This window comes from Olea europaea, unplaced genomic scaffold (assembly GCF_002742605.1).
Source record: "Olea europaea var. sylvestris unplaced genomic scaffold, O_europaea_v1 scaffold747, whole genome shotgun sequence".
Classification (NCBI taxonomy): domain Eukaryota; kingdom Viridiplantae; phylum Streptophyta; class Magnoliopsida; order Lamiales; family Oleaceae; genus Olea; species Olea europaea.
The window spans coordinates 162,279-185,499 of record NW_019265877.1 but is presented as its reverse complement, the minus strand read 5'-3'; the positions used below and the strand labels follow the sequence as shown (position 1 = coordinate 185,499).

At 38.3% G+C, this 23,221-nt stretch overlaps 1 long non-coding RNA gene across 1 annotated transcript; it reads right to left on the bottom strand.

Annotated features, from left to right (window-relative positions):
* Positions 1–15,857: 15,857 nt before the first annotated feature.
* Positions 15,858–18,251, bottom strand: LOC111391078. The gene is made up of 3 exons (XR_002702055.1): positions 17,948–18,251; positions 17,580–17,746; positions 15,858–16,717 (listed from the first exon to the last, which is right to left on the bottom strand). It is a non-coding gene; the product is annotated as an uncharacterized LOC111391078 (long non-coding RNA).
* Positions 18,252–23,221: the final 4,970 nt, after the last annotated feature.

Sequence of the window (23,221 nt, the reverse complement as noted above, 5' to 3'; positions counted from 1 at the left end):
CTTTTTGAAAAAAATATATTTTTTTTTTAAAAAAAATAAAGATTTTTTTTTTCTGGTATTGTTACTTCATGTTCTTGGGGTCGGAAATGTTAAATTTTTAGACATTTTTTCTACGAAAATGCTACTTGTGTCATTTGGTTTACTATCTAATTTACATATACAATCACATCATGATTTAACTTTATGTTGTGTTCAAAATAATATGATATTTTGCCACCAATGTAGTCTATAAATCAAGAGGTAAACTAGATGATACAAGTAGCATAATTCTTTTTTTGATGACATTGTTAGCGTAAAAATTTATTTGAGCGTCCATGGTAAAAGTTGGGTATGAATTTGAAGATGACTTTTAAAAAAAAAATGTGGTTGGCAAGTTTTGAACCGTGGTGCAATTGATCGTTGACATTACATCAATGCATATCTTTCGTGTTAAATGCATTTGATTAGGCTAAGAAATACTTCAGTACCATTATATATGTAGAAAGAGGTGAACCAGGAATAATATGAAATCAAGATGATTGTGCAGTTTTATTTGTCCAAACTGTCATGCTTTAATGAAATAAGTGGTATGATTAGCATTGCTATAATAACCAAATCAGCATGTAACTCAACAAAGAAAATTGGAAAATGTTAGCTAGCACAATTGAAAATTTTCAATGTCTATCATTGACCTTACATTTAACATGTTGAATGCATTTGATCGGAGTAACAAATACTTTACTACCGTAGCATGATACTCGTGGAATCCCGTGTGAATCAACAAGGACCACCTTGTAAGGCTAAATGCTCTTGGGTGATCAATATGTTTCTTGTATTCGTCTCGTATGCGCTTCAGGACAATGACCCCCATCTTGTCCCAACCCCTTTTATTCGATTAGACTGATAATCTCCGTCCAATTTGGGATGGATCGTGCAAGTATTGAGTTGAACGAGTTTTTTGTCATTCCTAATTTCAAGTACTACGTAGGAAACATTAACTAACAACTTTTTGAAGATCTACCCAAGTAGTTTCTCAAACCAGAATTTAGATATCCAATTTGGACTTTGGACCCAAGCAGCCCAATGACAACCCAAAACTAATGACCCAATCTGGTATAACTACATTTTGGTTTAGCCCATCCATCTCTCTTACTCTTGGGAAGATTTAGTCGAAATGTTAACGTGACAAACTAACGATAAAACATTTGCAGAATTAAATTTCACAATAAAATGCTACGTTCACGATATAGAAATAAAATATATCTTAATGCTTATAGTATTATTATCATAATGTTTTCCTTTTTCTTTTTTTCCGTAATGCATGTCTTTTAATGCTGTATATCATCATTTTCGATTACTTGCAAAGTATTTTTTTTTAAATAAATAATTCATATTTCTTAAAATATGTCATAAAATTCACAAACCCGAAAACGTTCACCACTACTGATACTTCAATTTGTTGCAGTAATGGATTTGTGTGTTCAATTATTATGAGTGTTGACTCCAAAATATGTTGTCAACAGATACCGGACCCATCCGTACATACGTAAGCCTAGTTCAACACGCTAAAACATGTGGACGGTCTGGAACGGGCAGATTAAAGGCGTGGGAGCGGCTCAAAGGCATCGGACGACAACGTTCGAAATCCGGCAAGACATTTATATAACAATTGTACAATAATTACCAATTGCGATTTGTAGAATGTGTATGTAAACTCGTATGCATTACAAGAGAGTAAAAGAGAGAGTGTTTGTTCTTGAATTAAATCTTGCATTAGCTTTACATGGGATGCATGGGGGTATTTATAATAACACAAGTTGAATCGTGGCCCTCGGTTGGGAGTAGACGTGGCCTCATCTTGTTAGTGTACATGTCAAATTCTAAGCATCACGTTTGACTACCTAACCTGCTATATATTTATTTATTGACAGAATCGTCGCTATGCTTGACAAGACAAGACACTTGTATTCTATGATGGGTGTCCCATCAATCATTTAAAGATGATTCATGTGTAAGACTGGATCTCTGGGGAGGAGTGATGCCAAAGGTGTTCTGGAGTAGGTGTTCATGAGTTCGTCTTTGGCATTTGGGCTTCGGTGTGGACCACCTCGACCATTCAGCAGTTGAGCCGCTTCACAAGTGTTTCTAGACGTCACGTGTTTTGGAGTTTAGCTTCGGCATCTGGGTCTCGATGTGGACCACCTCGGCCTTCTAGCAATTGGGCCACTTCGCTAGTGTTCCTGGACGTCGTGTGTTCCTTGTTGGCCTAGCGGCCTCGGCTACCATGTCACATGGTTCACATGGGTGGGCCATAAGCCCCAGTGGGTCGACCAAATGTGTCAACACATAACAATAGTTCCCCAAGTCATGTAACGCGTGGACTTTAATATTGGAATAATTTTTTTTATCTATCTTTGAACGATAGTTTCCCAAGTCTAAGTATAGCTATTTATATCATGGTTGGAATTAAAAGTGTATTGTCGCATCTGGACAAGTACTTGAGGTTTGCTGTCATAGTATGTAGATGTGTTCCGAGGCGGGTGAGTGTATCAAACTCACCGAGGCTATTGGTGTTGTGGCTGAATCATTCTGTTTGAGCCGAGGTTGTGAGTCTGTCAGACTTGTCGAGCTTGTATGTTGATCGAGACAGGATTTTGCCAAAAATGCCAAGGCTCTGTGGTGCTAATTGGCCTCGATAGTTACGCCAATGATTTGATGTTTTGCGTGTGTTACCGAGAAAAGGCAGCTGAACGTTACAACTTCCAAGGCACGTACGGCTACAGCATTAAATGCGCAGTGATGGTTATAGCTGGAGTTTCTAAAAGGTGACGCACTTGGGGAGGTTTCTGAGTAGCACGCTAAGATCTGAGGCATTAATTTTTAAAAACGATTTGAATTCTACTCCTCAGATTTGATGGGCTTGAATCTGACAGCTGGGGTTCATCCTGACCTTGTATAAAAGGCGAAAAACCCTCATTTTGAGCCCTTCCAATTTGCATTTTCTGTGATTCCTTTTTAAAATTCTCAAAGTTTTTCGACATTCAGTTTGCGTTCTCCGACGTCTTTCATCTTCCTTAGTCATTTTTGTAGGTATTCACCAGTAGTTCGAAACTTTTGTATTTCTTGATTTTTGAGATGGAATCCAGTTCAGGTAGGGAGTTGGTGACCATAGCTAGGTTAGGTAAAGGGGCTGTCCTTAGGGAGGACTCCGAGGTTGAGCAATATATTATGACCAATGAGCTCATAGATTACCAGGAGGACTAGGGGGCTTGTAGAATAGTTTCTAACATGACCTCGAAGAGGCTAAATAAAATTAGGGATAAGTACTGTGTTCCCCACAATATAGAGATGTTAGTTCTCGAAACCCACGAACAGGCTTGCTTTTCGAGGCTTGGATGTGTGGCAGTAAGTAAATACCTATTCAAAGCAGGTATGCGTCTTCCTCTGCACCCCTTCTTCAGGGCTGTGTTTAGGAACTTCACGTTGTCACCGACCCAGGTTTTACCGAACGGGTAGAGCTAACTAGTTAGGTCGTACTTCCTGTGAAAGGAAGTGTCCCTAGGGAAAGATATGGCTCTGCATGTCTTTCAGACCCTCTTCCAGCCTCGAGTCTTAGGTAAAGATGAGTCGAAGGGGTGGTACTACATCACCCCCTGGGGAACTCACGAACTTTTTGTAGTAGGGCTGCCTTGTTCTATTAAGGGATAGAAGGAGTGGTGGTTTTGGGTTTCAGAAAAATGGCAGGCAGTTGTGGGGGACAAGGCCTTGGCTTGCATAGTACCGACCCAATACTAAGAAGCTCATGAGTGCCCTAACCCATCCCGCAGTTTATCTTTGTTGAGTTTTCTAGAATTTTGGCTAACTGTTATAACATGTATTGCAGATTGTAGCACGAGGTTCAAGCTTCACAAGGCCGAGTTCAACATGATAGATGATATATACAAGAGATCTCTAAAGCTTCGTCACTTCGACCATCTCATCAACCGAAGCAAATACTTTATCAACTTTGGACTGATGGCCTCAAAGGGTAAGAAGCGTTTACACTTTGTGAAATTTCGACTTCATTAATACTAAGTTCTGACTTGTTGTCTTGTTCATTGCAGATAAGTTCAAGAAGAGGGAGTATCCCACCCCAGACATGGTCTCCATCCTTAAGACTGCTTCTACCGTGGGGGCCAGGCCCTGAAGCCCAGCTCCAATAGGGCAAAAGAGGTGAAGGACAGGCTGGATCGCCTCTCAAAAGATCACACATCCAGGGGAGTGAAGGAGGAGGCCCCCTAAAAGACGGAGGCCAGAGAACCCTGGGGCAAGGAGAAGGTCCCTGAAGAGTCCCAAAAGAAAAGGAAGTTGGTCCATGTGACCAGCTCCTCAGGGAAATTCGAGACCATTGTGTCCCATGCTAGTAAGAAGGTCCCTCATCCTTCTCCAAAATTGATGGCCTCTACCATGAAGGTTGTGAAGGTGGAAATGGTGAGACAGGTGGAGGAGAAGAAGGCTACAAGGTTGACCGAAGAAAAGGTAGAGGAGAAGGCCTCTGCGAGACAGTGACCCACCAGGACTCTAGGGAAGTCCACCAGCTTACTAGTGAGGCACGAAGAGGAACTGGTTCCTACGTTGTTGGAGGCACTGCCTGTCGAGGTCCGAGGTGTTACAAAGAGTTTCTACAAGTTTTGGACGGACCAGTGGCAGATGTACTCCTCAACCTGCGATGTTGCAGATCTCACTAGGGCCCTGGTGAGCCAAATGTGAAGAGTTTAAGCCTCGTTTTGGAATGCTAAGGGGCCCTTACTGATATTCAGACAAGGAATAAGTCCTCAATGGTCAAGCTCGTCCCCATTGAGAAGGAGCTCAAGAAAATAAGGGTCGAAACAGATGAGATGAGGGCCCAAAGAGTTGAAGATGGCACGAAGCTGGAATCTACCTTGGCCTAAATTGAAGCCTTGAAGAAGAAAGTCGATGAGTCTCAATGTGAGGTGGCCTCCTTCACCAAGAAAGTTGAGATCTCCAATAATCACGAGAAGGTGATTGCTGAGACCCTGGAGAAAGCAAATTTGGAGCTGACTAAGGCTAAGGATGCATACAAGTTTCTGGAGGGCCAAATAAAGTGGCATATGGATGAATTGAAGAAGGTGCGGGGGAGACCAAGGTAGTAAGGGAGGAGGCAGTAAAAGAATATGTTGCCAACTTCCACCTCATCGAGGAGTACAAGACATTCAACCTTTACTGGAGGAACTTTTCTTACTTCGAGATGATGGAGAGGGCTAAAGAACTCTACCCAGACAATGACCTATCTCAACTGAGGTTGGAGTTTGTTAGAGAGGTTCCTCAGTCCCTTGCTAAGGAAGTAGCCGGTGATGAAGCAGTCGAAGATAATGAAGGGGATACTTTCGAAGTCCAAGCTACTGAGGCACCTTCATCCCAAACATCTGGAGTTTAATATAGTTTTCTTTTCAGTTCATGATGATGTACTGGCCTTGGGGCCCTTTTTGTAATCCTTATTGAAGATCAATGTATGTCACTTTTCGTAACTGCTTTGTTCATTCTTCATATGTTGTTTTTCTTCCAAGTGCATTGGCCTCGTCTAGTAACTGAACTTAAGAATGACTTAATGACTTGAACAATAACCTAATCTTCAATGACAAACAATTTGAGCCATATGAACAATGACTTAACCCCAGCCACAAACAAGTGATATCCAAGTAAGCTGAAGTACTTAAGTTTTGTAATTTGGTAACTTGAATGAAGGATGCTTAGGCCAACTAACTTTCAACTGAACTGAATCGCTTTGGGTTTTGAGCCACTTTGGTCGATCGAAGTAAGTTGCTCGAAGTATGTCGAGTTCGTAATCATTGAGCCTCGCCGTCCTAATGGTGTAGGAGTTGAGCCTCAACTATGTTGATTGTTCCTTCCCTTTGTCATTTAACCTTGACAAAGGGTGGTGTGTAGTGTATGCTTCGGACTTAAAGAGCTTCCCAACATGGTGGATGGTGTAGCCATGCAAAGGCTTCTCGCTCTGGCTTTCAATTTCGTCAAAGGGAAACATGTGGCGTACATCTCGGAGTTCAGGCGAGATGATCCTGCTTGGGATATGGACCTCTTCTTTGAGGCGCCCACATTTCTCGGTATAGTGGATAGTGTAGCCATACATAGGCTTCTTCCTTTGGCATTCAGCCTTGCCAAATAAAGGCATGTGGCGTACGCCTCGAAGTTCAGGCGAGATGATCTTGCTTGGGATTTGGACCTCTCCTCCGACGCATCCATGATTTGATAATTTTTTGTCATTGAACTCGAACAATAGAATTATCTATTGAAGTTTGAAATTTGATACATAAGTTGGGAAAAGATCATCCAACGAGGTGGTACATTCATTGATAGTAAATTCGGAGGTGCCCAATGTTCATGAATGAGGCTGTATCCTACCATCCATGTTTTTAATCCAGAAGGTACCGTGCCGAATTTCTTCTTTGATCTTGTAGGGGCCTTCCCAGTTTAGACCCAAGATACCTACGCCTGGTTCTTTAGAGGATAGGAATACCCTGCGTAGAACCAGGTCGTTGATTCGAAATGACTTCTTCTTCACCTTGGAGTTGTAGTACTTTGTCATCTTCCTCTGATAAGTTGTGAGCCTCAACTGTGATTAATCTCTCCTTTCATCAATGAAATTGAGGTCGTATCTCCGAAGCTCATCGTTGGTTATTTCACTAAAGTGCAAGCGACGTGGAAAGGGTATACCTACCTCAACAGGACTCACAGCATCGGTGCCATAAGCCATCGGAAAGGAGTTTTCCCTGTGGGAGTCCTGGTGGTGGTTTAGATTGCCCAAACTACTTGTGACAGTTCATTAACCCACGCCTCTTTTGATACATCAAGCTTCCTTTTTCAGGACATGTTTGATTGTCTTGTTCACAACTTCAACTTGGCCATTTGCTCAGGGGTGATGGGGTGAAGAGAAATGTTTCTTTATGCCAAGCTATTCACACAAGCTCCTGACTTTCTTATTGTTGAATTGTTACCCATTGTCTGAGACTATCAAGTGAGAAATCTCGAACTGGCATATGATGTTCTTTCACAAGAACTTAGATGTGTTTCCTTCCGTGATTTTCGCTAGTAGTTCAGCCTCGATCCACTTCATGAAGTGATCAATGGCCATAGTTGCAAGGTTTGCGCCTCCTCTACCTTTCGGTAGGGGGCCTATGAGGTCCATACCCATTTGGAGAAGGGCTAGGGCTAGAGACTGCGATCAAGTCCTAGGAGGGCTGTCTTTGGATAGGAGAGAAACGTTGGCACTTGTCGTATTTATGCACGAATTGGAGGGCGTCCTTTTTCAAGATGGGCCAATAGTACCCCTACCTCAGTACCCTTTGTGCCAAAGCTAGACCCCCCAGAGTTGTTGCCACAAACACCTTCATAAACTTCTCTTAAAATAGTAGGAGGCCATGGTTTTGTCCTTGGCCGAGAAATTGCCATTGACTTAGCTTACGACTAGCTGGGAATCGAGTCAATGTTGATAAGTAGCGTCCTCACTTGCATTTCCTTTGCCAATTTGAGGTCCGCAAAGAGTGCCTCATACTCGACCACATTGTTGGTGGCTTTGAATCCAAACCTCACAGATGAATTCAACTTGTGACCCTCTGGGCTTACTAGGACCATCCCGGCTCTCAAACCTGTGTCTCTGGCCGATCCATCCATGAACGGGTTCCACGTGGGGGCTCAGCAGGTTCCATCACTTTATCCATTTTGGGTACATTGGTAAACTCCACTACAAAGTCTGCTAAGACTTGTCCTTTGATGGCTGTCTTTGTTTTGAAGACGACATCAAATTCACTTAGCTCCATTACTCATTTCAACAGTCTCCCCAAGGCATCGAGCTTCTAAAGCACTTACCTCAAGGGGAAGTTGGTTAGAACATGAATAGTGTGGGCTTGGAAGTAGGGCATCAACTTCCTGGAGGTTGTAATTAGGGCCAAGGTAAGCTTCTCCATATCGAGGTAGCGGGTTTCTGGGATAGAAGTGCCTTGCTAGCGTAGTATACAGAAAGTTGAGTGGTGCCTTTCTCTCTAATTAGGATCACACTGATGCCTCATTGGAGATGGCCAAGTACAGTTGGAGAATTTCTTCATGCGCATCGGCTTGGAGAGGAGAGGGCCTACCCTATATGCCTTTTCAGGTCCTAGAAGTCCTCTTCATACTCCTCCATTCACTGGAACCTCTTCTCGACTTTTAATATTTTAAAGAACAGAACATATTTGCCAGTGGCCTCGAAGACAAAGTGGCTAAGTGCTGCCACCCGTCCAGTTAAGTTTTAGACTACCTTTGGTTTCTGGGGGATCTCATCTCAATCAAGGCACTGATTTTCTCGGGATTGGCTTCAATTCCTCTTTGATTGATCATATATCCTAAAAACTTTCCGGAGGCAACATCGAATGCACATTTTAGGGGGTTGACCCTCATCTATATCTTCTTAGGATTTGAAAGTCGTTGTTCAGATACGCCACATAGTCATCTACCTTCAAACTTTTTACAAGCATGTCATCTACATAGACCTCCACCGTCTTGCTGATGAGGTCCGTGAACATTTTATTGACAAGCCGTTGGTAAGTGGCCCCGACGTTTTTCAACCCGAAATGCATCATTTTGTAGCAATAAAGGCTTTTATCCATGATAAAGGAAGTGCTCTCCTCATCGACTGGGAACATGGGAATTTGATTGTAGTCTGAGTAGGCGTTCATGAAGCTCAACAGCTCATGTCCAGGAGTGGAGTCCACTAGTTGATCAATCCTAGGAAGCAGGAAGCTATCTTTGGGCCATTCTCTATTGAGAAGTCAATAGATACTTTCCACTTGTCGTTGTGTTTCTTGACTAGTACTGGGTTGGAAACCCACTTCGGGTAGATGGCTTCTCTACTTCTTCCTTCAGGGCCTCATATCTCTTTGGGTTGAGGGCTCTTCTCTTTTGTCTATGCAGGGCAAGCTTAGGATCCGATTTTTAGGTGGTGGCAGCTAACCTTGGGGTCTATGCCTACCATGTACTCATGCCTCCAAGTAAAGATATCAAGGTTCCTATACAGAAAGCCTTTTAGTTTCTCCTTCAAGTCATTACAAAATCCTTTGCCCACTTTCAACATTTTGGTAGGGTCCTAGGGGTCCACCGAAAAGCTCTCAAGTTCCTCTACTATGGAGGTCAGAGGCTCGTGCTCGACCACCTTGGGATCAATTTCATCAAGAACGAGTGGCTCTTTCCACTCAGGGGGAGCGTCGACCATCTCAACATCTCGTTTGGGGGGAGCCTCACTTGAGGTGTCCATCATATCCATGTCAGTTATAACGACATTGATGTCCCGGGGCTCGACATTCCTGATGGAGCTCAAGTAACATTCCCTTGATCCCCTTTGGTCTCCTCTCATTGTTGTTGCCCTATTCTCGATCGAAAATTTCGTGTATAGGTGGTGGATGGAGGTGACGGCTCACAATTCCTTTAGGGCTAGTCTTCCCAGTACTCCGTGATAAGTCGACTGACTATCCACAATAATGAATTCCATGAAGTTCAATGTGGTTTGGGGTGATTCTCCCATTTCCACTGCGAGTGTGATCTTTCCTCTCGAAGTGATGCTATCCTCGATGAATCTGTATAAGAAAGTGGTGGTAGGAGTTAATTCATGGACCAAGATCATCTTATCAAAGGTAGATCCAAACAGAATGTTCATGGAGCTGCCATTGTCTACTAGCATTCATTTGAGTCCATTTTGGGCCATGACAGCCCTTACCACAAGTATATCGCAATGGGGTTAGTGAATTCCCTCCGCATCCTCCTGAGTGAAGACGATGGGTAGTGTCTGATTTCTCTGGGAGCTATTGTCCACGATGTAACTTGTCAACAGGGGTGCTTGGACTCTCGGGCATAGTTTCTCTATGAATTTTGAGTTGATCCACCTACGTAGAGGCCTCCAAAAATGGTATCCACCTTACGGATTGGGGCCTCCTCTTGACCCTGGCGGCCTCTACAATGCCTGTGCCCTTCCCTCGGCCTTTTTGCATTTTGCTTTCTTTTCCTGCGGGGAGAAATGTCCCGCTGATGGAGAGTGACCTCTTCACGCCTAGGCTACTGGTCGTACCTAGGTGGGGGCCTGTTCTCATGAGGCGATCCTCCTTTCATTTCAGAGGCTCTACCGTCAGACATATTGTACGTATTCTCGACAATTTGCAATGTCATGATTATATGAGCGGTGGTATGTACAATATTGGTGGGAGCTCGGGTTCTGCCTGGGCCGAGATCCTGGGCCTCGCCCATGGCCTCTTTCCCTGCGGGGAGCCTATTGCGTGTTAGTAGAAGGGGTGATATCTTCATATGCTAAGGTAGGAACTGTATTCAAAGTTGTGGTGGCGAGTGCTTGCCTTGAATTCCCATTACCAGTCTGGTCCATCTGGTAGTCCATCAAATAATATGTTGGTCCCCTGGCGCGCTGCCTTTGTTGAGGTGGGAGGCCTCAGTTGGCCCTGTTCCTGTGTTCAATCAATTCTTTGTTGATTATTTCCCACCTCATCACCTCAAGTAGGGTGTTGTAAGTAGTAGGGTCCTGATTTTGCACATCCCTCCAAAACAGGGTGTTCATGTTTAAGCCTCCTCTTAGTGTTGACAATGTTCGTAGTTGGTAACTTGCACGTAATACGTCATTTTATCAGTAAAGCGTGACAAGAAGCTTTTCAAAGATTCTCCATGTACTTGCCTCATGTCCTGGAGGCGCTGGATGGGAGCCTTTCCCTCCTTGCTCATCGCGAATCTCTTCAAAAAGGTGGTCTTAAATTTTGGCCAACTACCTATGCTCCCAGGCGATAGCCTACTATACCAAATTTTAGCTGCTCCACTAAGTGTGAAATGAAAGGCTCTGCATTCATTGCCAGGATGGCTCCTCTCAAGCTAATGTGAGTCTTATAAGCATTCAAATGCTTCTTTGGGTCGCCTCTCCCATCGTATTTTGGTATCTTTGGCATAACATAGTGGCTTGGAACCTGGGCATTTCTTAATTCCCTCGAGAATGACAAATTTTCATCATCATCATCATCATCATCATCATCCAAGTCACAATACCTCTACTATTTATCTGAATTATTGTTCTCATCGGCTTCATATCTGGGTGGCGAATGAGAAGGACCGGCTCGGTTCCTAGCCTCCTCTTCTCTTCTTTGGCGTCTATTTCTAGACAGGGCATTGCGGGCATTTTCATGCCTTTCCTCTGACTGCTCAGTCATTGGAAATGGAGGCAGGGTCTTGTTCAAGGCTCACGAGGCTGTTGCTATTGCCCGCGCCTCGATTCTGCTTGGCTGATTTTGTCAAACACACTGTTTAACCTCCTAAATATTGGCGAATTACTTTAAGGGAGACCAACAAACCGACAATTATTAGAACAAAACTATATAACTAACAATAAAAATATAAAAATAATTACCAACAAATAAAAGAATTTTGGTAATCTAACTTGAATTTGAGCAAAATTTGAGAAAATTATTAGAAGGAAAAGAAATGTACACGTTTGAATTAAAATCTAAATTTTATTGTCTGCTCAATTGTAATGAAGAATTGATGAATGTGATTTTGCATTAGTTGTTCGACACTTTACCCAATTTGAGGGTTTTATATTCATAATTGTGATGACTCATGAATATTTGAATATGATTAATTAATTAATTGAAATGTATGATTGTCGAATTGAGTTTAATTGAATTATGTCTAATATAGATGTATCTTTTTAACTGAAATGTGTTAAGTTTTAATTGGGTTATATAAAATTTAGATTAATTTATTTTCAATTTTTTTTGGTAAACAGTTTGGCAGTTTGAAATGGTTTGCAAAGATTAAAAACTAAACCAAACCACTTCAAAGAGGTTTGGTTCAATTTGAAATCAAAACGTTGACGGATCCACGTAGAACCAAACCAACGGTTTCAAGAAAACGATTTCGATTTGGTTTTGTGGTTTGGTGGTTTCGTTGTTCAGCCCTAGTTATAGTATGGTTTCCTATAGACGACGCCAGTCTGTTGACTCAAAAATATGTTTCCAACAGATACCGGACCCACCCAGCCACACGCAAGCCTAGTCCAATATGTTAAGACACATGGACGGTCTGGAACGGGCAGATTAAAGGGGTAGGAGCGGCTCAAAGGCACAGGACGACAATGTTCGAAATCCGGCAAAACATTTATATAACGATTGTACAATAATTACCAATCACGATTTGTAAAATTTCTATGTGAACTCGTATGTATTACAAGAGAGTAAAAGAGAGAGTGTTTGTTCTTGTATTGAATCTTGCATTAGCTTTACATGGGGTGCATGGAGAAATATTTATCATAACACAAGTTGAATCGTGGCCCTCGGTTGGGAGTACATGTGGCCTTATCTTGTTAGTTTACATGTCAAATTTTAGGCATCACGTTTGACTACCTAACCCGCTATATATTTATTATTAACAGAGCCGCCACTATGCTTGACAAGACAAGACACTTGTACTCTATGATGGGTGTCCCATCAATCATTCAAAGAGGATTGTTGTGTAAAACCAGATCTCTGGGGAAGAGTGATGCCAAAGGTGTTCTGTCGTAGGTGTTCATGAGTTCGTCTTCTTGTATTTGGGCCTCGGTGTAGACCACCTCGGCCTTCCAACAGTTGAGCCACTTCACAAGTGTTTCTGGACGTCGTGTGTTCTGGAGTTTGGCTTCGGCATCTAGGTCTCGATATGGACCACCTTGACCTTCCAGCAGTTGGGCCACTTCGCAAGTGTTCCTAGATAAGGCGAGGAAGTTGACACGAAGAACACAAGAAGAGTGTCTTTAAAATCTATAATAAAAAGCTGTTATAATAAAATCGTGAGTTATTATTAATTTTCTCTTTCCAATTTTGATCACTCTCAGATTTTCTATAAAATTTATTGAACTCAACACATTCATCTTCTTTTAAAGTTTAGTTAAACATCTTGTCAAGAAAATGGAAATACATTAGCTAAGTGAATTGTAATTTTGGATACATGAATTCTTGAAAACTTCGACTTTTAATAAAATGTGTTGTCGATGTGTTAAGTGTTTTAAATTAAAAAAAAAAAAAAAAAAAAAAAAAACTCAAAAAAAAAAAAAAAAAAAAAAAAAAAAAAAAAGGGGGGGGAGTCAAAGTCGGCCAAACCAAGTAATAAAAAATAAAAATATCAAGTTTTATCCTTATCTTTATATGAGTATAAATACATCCATATCCATTTTTAAAAATAAAGAGGTTGTTGGAGTTCACAACATAGACATTAAGTAAATTTTAATTTGTTAATAAATGCTACATCTTTGTAAAGATAAAAACGATGTTGTCACAATATTTTATAATGAAAAAATAAGATGACTGTTTTCTAATTGATGGTAACTAAAGTTTACAATACTCTTGAATTTATTTTTTTAATATAATTTTTTGTTACAATTTTGCCTACATGGATGTCAATTAAGCCCCTGTTTGATGAAGATTAAAATTAGATATTAGTAGATTTTAATATAAGTGGTTGAAATGTGTGGTTAAAAAATTGTTGGTCCCATAAAATGTATGGTTAAAATTAGTTATTGATTTTGTCTTGAATTAAAATTTGAATTTTAATTGATACCAAAAGGAGCTAAATAAAATACCACGTAAGCAATTTATCCTCTGATGCTAATGTACTTGAGAGTGTCACCTCCTCTAGTTGTTGGACTTAAGGCGATGAGGTCATATTCACCGCCTCATCCACATTCACTTTCGAGGTGTTGAGAGCACAATTCAACGTCTCATCATTCAAGGAGACATAACTTTTTAACAAATTTGTCACCTTGCCTCATCATCCAAGGTGTTGGCAATGTTTATGGAGATTTGTAGCACTGTAAAGATTAATGATGATGCTGAAGACACTATTAGAATGGTTATTCTTGGATGAGGCGCACAGTGGAGGATGCCACACAGCCCCATGGACATCCAGGGGGTTGTCAAAGGGGCTTCCACCTATTAGAATGAGTTAAAGATTGTTTACTTCTTCTTTGAACGACGAGACAAGAGGATGGTTACAATCTCTAGTTGGTAGGGCATGGCTGAAAAATTTCTTGCCAAATTATTTGTAAATTACTTTTTCTTTGAAATTACTTCAGGCCAAAGGAACAGCTTAGGGGATATGAAAGATGTAATTCCTCGTTATTATAATTGAGAAAATGAAACTCCTCATACAATAAATGAGAGATCACTTAAGTACTAATGTTTAAGCTTTTAGTCACATCCCATGTATTTATATTGCTTGACCGATGAGCATATTTTTGTATATATTATATAATTGTAGATCTAAAATGTCAAGATCTTCTAGGAAACATAGCTACCTATAGTAAAGTATGTTGGAAAGACCTTTTATAATTTTAATTAATATGTTCTAGTTTTAATCCGCTTGGCATACTTTATTTTGTCTTTAGTAACAAATTCAAGCTTTGTAAATTGGGTTATAGTCATAACTAATTCAAATGTTGAAAAATCTTTGTATGTTAGATCTCGTTACTCATTATATTTTCCTTTCTATTTAGATACAATTGTTTGTTCATTAATTTAGTCATGAAATTGTGCTACTAATTAACTCGAAATAAACATGAAAATAAAACCTAAAAAAAAAAAGGGAAAGCAAAATAAATGAACCGAAATACAAGTACTTGAAGGAGGGGGCCTAAAGTCTTACCTTAGATGTTCGAGAAAGGAAATTATGTTTTCAAGTTTCTCGATTGTGTGTGTGTGTGTGTATATATATATATATGTTTTTATGTTCTCCGAAAACAAAAACAAATTGTCAATTTTTTATTTTATTTTTTTTTTTTTAATCTATCCTCGAAATGAAATCAACCCCAAACGGAGCATAAAGATATTGGAATAATCTTTTGTAAAAAGAAAAACCATTGCCATTCTTCTTTGATAGCGAAATGTGAGAATAAAGAGTTAAGAATTAAAACGAGAATGAACAATTTAACATGGGCCCACATGGGGAATGCGGCGAAAGGCCGCATCCGACGAATATTTCATAATCACATTATTTGCTTACGTGGATCCAACCACCAATGTTACCACGTGCGCTTTGATTTGACATGTACAATGTGAAGAAAAACGAACCGTATTAGCGGAAAACATATTTTTGGCATCATTCATACATTATAATATATCCTTTTAGTATTACTAGTGTGCAGTCCATGCAGTGTATGTGATGGTTTATTTTGAAAGTAATGTTAATATTTTGAATGTGTTGATTTTTGTACATAATATTTTCAATTCAATGTTTTCCACTGCTAAATTGGAATGGACTTTTTGTTGTTTAAATGTAATAAAACATCCAAGATTAGTAGTCATTTTAAAATTTGAAATCAAAGAAAGGATAGATGTAAAGATATTGACGTTTGTTATTGTATTAATATAAATTTACAAGAAAGATAAAGATTAACTTCTGCTTTCAAGGAATACATATTGTTTTCTTATTACGCCACCGGATAATATCTAAGGTTAAAACAACCTAGCAAACTGGATTTCTAGACACCTAATCACCATCTTGGGATTGGCACTATGTTGATAAAAATGCATGCTCAACAAATATGTGGTACACAAAAATCAGAAATTCACCGGGCATAGCTTATTTTGGAGATTATCCATGGAGTTTCTCAGAGTCTTGACTTCTGCTTTCAGATCACTCTGTCTTAGGTAAAGTTAATCATGGTGCTGGAAGTAAATAATACCCAAAATGTATTTATGTTCCAACCAGGACTCATAATTAAATTCCAAATGTACTTCTTGGTGCTCAAGTAAAACTTCACCTAGCTGTACTAAGCAATATACTTGCACTCCAGATGGGTATAGCTATAGTGCTTGACAACTTCAAATTATTATCGAAATGAGAAGTCGGTAAATATTTTGAAACAATACGAAAATTAATGAATAGCATCGTCATTTACTTGACCCATTTACGAATCTAACTAATTGGTCATAGGTCAAGGACTAAATTGCAGGAACTATCGTAGTTTCACAACTAATGTTTCTTTCTTTTTCGTTGAGCAGAACAAATTCATTCAAAATCAATAGATTATTGGTCTTACTTACTTGAAGCAAGAGAAGTTTGTAGTCGCTTTGCGAATTTCACGTTTCAGGTGAATTGTCCAAGAGACACATTTATCTTCCCAGCTTGTATCTGCAAAATTCTTGATGCAATGTTGCTTGATGTCATAAAATTTATTGACAATCTATCATCACCAAAGAATTTTGTCATTTAAGTACTAAAATAAATATGTGTATATTACAGATTAAAAATGCTCATCACGTTGATAGAAATTCATGTAGAAATTTAGAACTACCTCTTTGAAAGTCTCATTAAGTTTTTCCTAGTTTTCTAGATCAATTCAAAGAGTGGTAGTTAGCTTTTTTGTTCAGAAAGTTCATGAGTCAGCTCTTCAATCCTATATCAGTTTAAAAAAAATTATTATATCAATTGAACCAGCCAAAATAAAAAATAAAAAATTACACGTAAAAATAAAATTGAATTTCACCTTGAATTGAAGCCAGTATCAAATGTTAACGTGATCATGCAAGCGATGTTAAAGAGATAGTAGTAGTTCTAACTTTAATATAATATTATAAGCCTTTGATAACTCTTTTTGAATATTTCTATTTTCTCTTGTGCAGTAGCCAACTTCTTTTTCAAGTTTTCAATTTCTTGCTCCAACCCAGCAGTCCTATATGGAATCAAACGAAGGCATTCTATTATTTTCGTGAAAAAAAATATCATTTTCACTCCATTACTCCCAAGAGACGAAATACAAGAGCACCAGAAGGGGAAAATAAATCATATTTAAAATTCACAAAAATATATAATTTTATCGCAATTCTTATTCACAACAATGGGTCCTCAGGTGTCTCGTGTGTTTGCTCCAAGAATGATATCATCCTGAATAATGGATTGTTAACAAAGGATGAGTTAATTAAGCATCGAGCCACACTCTTGAAGTCTTATGAACCAAGGATCGCTCAATGTATTTAAGAAAGCAATATCATGTAGACATTAAAAGGTGTTATGAATATATAAAAAAAAAAAAAAAAATCTTGTTACATTAATGCTTCTTGTTAAAGAACTACTTTTCTAAGGATACCTAGAATTATTTCACAAAAACTTCATTAAAATAATGTGATTTTTCCTTTCTATAAAATTTCATTTTAATGGATCCACTCATGCTTTCCACGATTGTGGAATCAACTACCGCGTCTGATGCTAATAGATCATATTCTTTCACATTCATCACACAACACCTACCATATCCTAAACTACTAACAAAAACTAAACCTTTGCTGTGATTGCATGAAGCATCGCCATATAGAAACTTAGAAGCCATGAATTTCTCCACTAAGCTGTAGAATAACTTTTCGACGCTAGTGAAATGACCAGATTAGAAATTAACTAAAAAGAAGACAAAAGGAAAAAGAAACCAGATGCAAATGATCCCAATTCTGATATACGACGAATTACCAAAATCAAAGTATACAATAACTACACAAGAAGCCAACAATTTAAATAGTCAAAGAAATTAACAAATAGAGTACCCAAATACGGAAGTAGTGAAGCTGCATTTGCAGACGTTAGATCTTGAGTCTTCTTCTAACGAAGAGGGCTTCATTCACATTCATTCTTCCTCAATTTTGAATTTTAACTGTGACTTGGTCAAGCAGAATTTGCATTCAGATTATTTGATTATGTTTGTCTTAGTAGCCTACAAAAGAAATCGAAATAAAATGAAAAGGAAGGAAAATGGAAAAAAAGAAATATTTTATAGAGCATCAAATTTTAAATATTTTGGGGAAAACGAAATTGTAGCCTCTATTCTTTCAATTTATTTAATACAAAATCCTCAATCGTCCCTCCAAAAGCATCTCATGGTAAACATGTCTTTTAAAGTAAAAGCTTTACAAACCTTTGCGGCAAATATTGGATGGTTCGAGTCTAAACTTCTTCAAACATATCTTTCCACTAACTTCGGTTGGCTTTAGCAAGTTTGAAGTCGCCAGTTGCTTCTACATCAGGTTTGACAGGGAATTGGCAGAACCAAGTTGGACGACAAAGAAGAGAATCGGCCGCAACAAATTATCCCATAAAGAAATTTTCAACATGTTTAGAAAGAAAAGCAGATCTGGAAAGAGATACTTTTGTGATGAAGAAACAAACAGAAGAAAAAAGAGCAGACACAGTGAATGTTCTGGAACCAAACGTTCTAGACAATCCAAGGGAAAGATCATTTTATAGCCACCCATGTACATGGCTCGGGTGACTCGAACATGGCTTGATTTATTTAGCCATTCAGCTTATGAACAGTAACTCGAAAACTCCCTCTTATATATTTAGTTAGATGAGTAATATTGTTTTAGTATAAATAAGTAAAAAAAACATAATAGAAATTTATTATTTTTCTTGCTGTAAATGAATATGCAGTAAGAATTCATCCTCATAATTCGCCTTAAAAAAGGTATATTGAATTTAATATAAATAAAATGGTGATAGATCCCGGCAAATTTATCATTAATCTAAAGATAATACGTTTCAGTTTACTATTTTTTACTGCATTGCACTCTGACTTATCTTCCCATCCTAAAACATATTTACTCAAACTTGAAATTGTTATATAAGTGATCATTTTTTTACTATAAAAGCTAAACAGACTGTGTAATTGCTATCGACGTAGACATATCTAACAATACGTCAACCGTGTTGAAGTAGGTTAGATATAATATTAAGGGATATCAGTTGATAAGTAACATCAAAACTCATTTATTATAATTATTTTCTCACTCGTTACTCTTACTTATTTTAATTAAGCAGAAAAGATCTTCAAGAAAAGTCAAATTTCAGAGATCAAAACTCAGATCATTACATTTTCTATTCACTGAGTACCAAAAAGTTAGTCTAAAAAACTTAAAATGAAAAACAAAAAATACAAAATTCTCAGTTGGCTTATTATGCAAAAAGGTTGAGAAGTTTTGGCACTTTGCTACCAACTCCTTTAATCCCATCTTCATCCCTTTCAAATTCCGACGATAATTCCGATAGTCCGGAACCAAACGATGCAGACTTCTCCATTATCGGGTAGTTATTCCTGGCACAGGGGTTAATCCTGAGTAGTTCCGGTGGCGGAGCATCACTGATGACGAGGCTGATCGGTTCATGCATGAAGTGATTGGGCTTTGAAATTTGATTTTTATTGCTAGTCCACCATGCGCCAGAGACAAATTCCTCAGATGCTTCAATTGAGCTTGGTAAGTAAGATCTATTCATAGTTGGTCAGTCCCCCACGACACGTCTTCTCGCTTTTCATGAATGTATCTCCCCCTCTGCTTATGTGAGTTTGACCCGTCGGATTTTGTTCTATCTTTGATCAGAGATTTCTCTATGAAAAATACGAATCGGAATTGAGTTAGCAACCCGAAGAAAATACAAAAAATTTAAACATAATTTAAATATTCAAATTAAAGGAGAGGGGATTCTCGAACGCGGAAAAGAATCCAATGAATTTGAAAGAATTGAACGAGGAGCCGGATCTGTTCCCGGGAGTACCCTAAAAAAAGGAACCTTTCCTCTCCCCTCCCCAGCTATTTCAAATGATTGAACAACCGGGAGTAATTTACTTACGATACTTAGTTGACATAATCGGCCGAAGAGTTCCACCGACGAGCACTGTATCCATAGCCGCCTGGCAGATGTGCTAGCTGCCGGTGGATAAAAGCCCCATTGCTCCATTAACAGGATTCAACGTCCTCCCACACGTCTCAAACATCAATGGTTGAAACAAGCTACACTCAAAAATAAAAAAAATAAAATAATCAGAATCAGAATAATCACTTATTTTGATTTATTGAGATTTACCTGATCTTTTGCTTTCTGGGACGGCAAAAATGAAGTCCATGAGATCACTCCGACCAAAGAACTTGGAAACAAAAAGGGTGGCATTTGCTTGGGCTTGAGGGGTTTGGATCCAATCCAAACACGGCCTTAAGATGCATTGTTCACTGCATCCTCTTCTCAACACTCTGCAGCTATTGTAGCTCATATTTTCCTCTGATTTTTCTAGAACTGGAAAAATGAAAAGGGACTCTATTTGTATGAAAGAGCGAGGAGAGGTTAGAGATTATTATAGTGGGTCTAGTGGGGTTGACGTTAGTGACTGGGTAGGGTTAAGGAAAAAGTAATTGTGGTTGAGTTTTCATTTAGGGCATGTTTCAAATTTTAGGGTTTGTCTACATATACATCGAGGTGTACAGATCCTCTCACAAAAGAGGGTCCACGATTTTTTTATTTATCGTGGCCCCCTCTTGTGAGGAGGTCAATCTACCCCAATGTACAAATAGAAAAATCCCGAAATTTATTACCAACTGGCTAGAAATGAAATTGAAATTATTTTTGAGAAATAATAAAATTTTACCATACTAATTTAGGACCTTGGTATATGTACATTAAACTTTATATAATGAGTTTAAATAATATCACATGTGACTCTATCATTTGCTAGTTTAATACACAGACAACTAGTTCATCTAATTTTTTCCTCCACATTATTTTATGTCATTCCTTATGTACCATTTTTATGTACAAGTAGTATATTTTATTAATTTATGTAAAAGAATAAAATGTAACATAAAGTCATGTTATCGATCACTAGAAATATATTGCACGTTTCTATTAGTACTAGTCAAAGTTGAACGTACATTACACATTATTATAAAATGATTTATAAGTGGTATAAAAATAATATTTGATATCAATTTGTTGAAGGATTTGATAAGTCTCAAGCGAATTAAAGAAAATAAAATTTAGGATACAAATTTAAGAGAAGAAAATTATACTCAAATTGAACTCTTAAAACTCAATTTCTATGATTCAAGTTTTTTCGTAATAATGAAATACTATAAATAAGCAATCATTTTATAATACATTTGATACATAAAAATTAATTCTTAATAAATAAATTTAAACACCTATTAAAATTTCTAGAAACATGAATATAGATAAATTCATATATATAATAACTCTAAATTTATGTAATTCAAGATCAATCACGCTGCTCGTACTTTTATGCTTTACACAGTAGTTGACACGGTGATGTGTCAATTGTATGGATAGTCAGTGAAATAAAGGAAAACTAAAGTATTAAAAATGAAGGTGGGTCAAGAAATAAAACCGGCCCAATTAGTAAGATAATTTCCATCGTTATTTTCATTTTCTCCTGCCCAAAATCCCCAAATCAGAGGAAACCCTTAGAGGCAAAAAATTGTTCGACGTCCAGCAATCCATCTCAGCCAGAATAAGAAGCCGGTGGTTAGAATTGTTCGATCGTTTCCATCTGTGGGTTTCCCACTAGAGGTTCTTCTTGCGATTGCATTTGACTTGTTCGTTGTTTATGGTCGGAAGACGGAAGCTCCATCGATTATGTAAGCTTGGGTTTCCCACCATCTTCGACGCCACCCATTTTTCTTGGGTTTCCCACCATCTTTGACGCCCATTTATGATCCTCTACTCTTCCATTTTTCTTGGGTTTCCCACCATCTTCGACTCCACCCATTGCTTCCGACAGAATCTCGCCGCAAACATTAAGTAAGCTTGATGTATTTAGCATTCATTTTCCTTGATTTTACTGTTTTTGAATTGCTCATCGTTATAAAGATTATACAATGCTTTGTGGTTGTCTTCATTTTTCTTATCTACTGCAGCTTAATCTTTTATATTCGTAAATGTGCAGTATGCCAGGAAAGAACTCTAGAATATGTCATAGCTGTCGAGAGAAGGGTCACTTCTTTGTGAATTGCGCGAAAAAATGACGGTACCCCCAATGTAAAATTGGCTTTGTGAAGTGTTTTGAGGTCGAGAGGGAGACAAAGAACAAGGGAAAATTGTTTGATTGCTGCAGTGCTAACTGTAAATATTGGGAATTGGTCGATGATAGAGAATCAAGCGATGTCAAGTAGCGTTACTGTGAACTCAAATAATCATTCCGCGGTCGAAGAAGTTCAACAATCCTCTCAATTGTTCTAATCTTTTTATCGGGTAGCCGAAGAAAAAAATATTGAAATTTCATTGAATGTGACAATACCCAAGGCCAACGAAAGTGCGAAAGTGGATAACAAAGAGAAGGGACCGACTTGAGTAGTTGTTATGTTTAGTGTGTGTTCTATTCTATTTCGTTCCCTGTGACTTTTAATGCGTAGTGTGTGTTCTATTATGCTCAGTTGGTGAGTTGAAAAATGTTGGTGTTCATTTGGGTGACTGTAGTGTATCCTGAGGATGTTGGTTTGAGGGTGGAAACTGTAATGTCCAGCCAATTTGTGTTCTGGACTTTAGTATTTGCGAAGAATTTGTAATTGTCATTCACTACTATCTCAGTAATGTTATTGTAATTGAAAAAATATTGTTGTTTCTAGTTTTCCAACACTATTGATGGTAATTGAATACACCAGTAATTGATACAAGTTGAGCTACAAGTAACTGAATACACCAGTAATTGAGTACACCTGCTTGTATTTCATAAGCTAAATTGATACATAGAAACAAACGTTACTGCTGTTACATATATAAGGGAGGAGAGCTACATGTTACTTCCATTGTCACAATCAACTAATGATAAAACATGAAGCACTATCAACTAATGTCTGCAAACTATTACCATGAGAATATTACTGCATCAATTTTGTTCAACCAAAATCACATGCTTACGTCACACTGGTGAGCTACATTTGGATAGTAGTACGACATTGCATTCTCCACTGTGAAATAGAAAATTTATTACGCAAACTAGAGTATGACTTTAAATAAATTACGTATGTTTAACCGCATACCTTGACCATTGAATATAAAACTCATTGAAGCCGATGGGAAGCTCATTGGAGACATTCCTTTTTGCGGTGCTACCTCATTGTTGCCATCACTCTGCACAATATCACTATGTAACTAAAACACGAAAATCGAATGCATTTATCAATCGAATTAAACAAACCATTAGTAGCTGTGTATATGAGATTGGTGCCGGCACGTGTTCATTCACCACTTGATGATGTGCTTGTACGATCGGTTCAACCTCTCCCAGTTTACTTAGACTTGTCTTCCATTTCCTTTCTTTAGTTGGATGTGACTGCATAATCAACAAACAATTAACACACATAGTTCACTGCGACCAAAACAAAAAAAATGGAAAACATACCTTCGC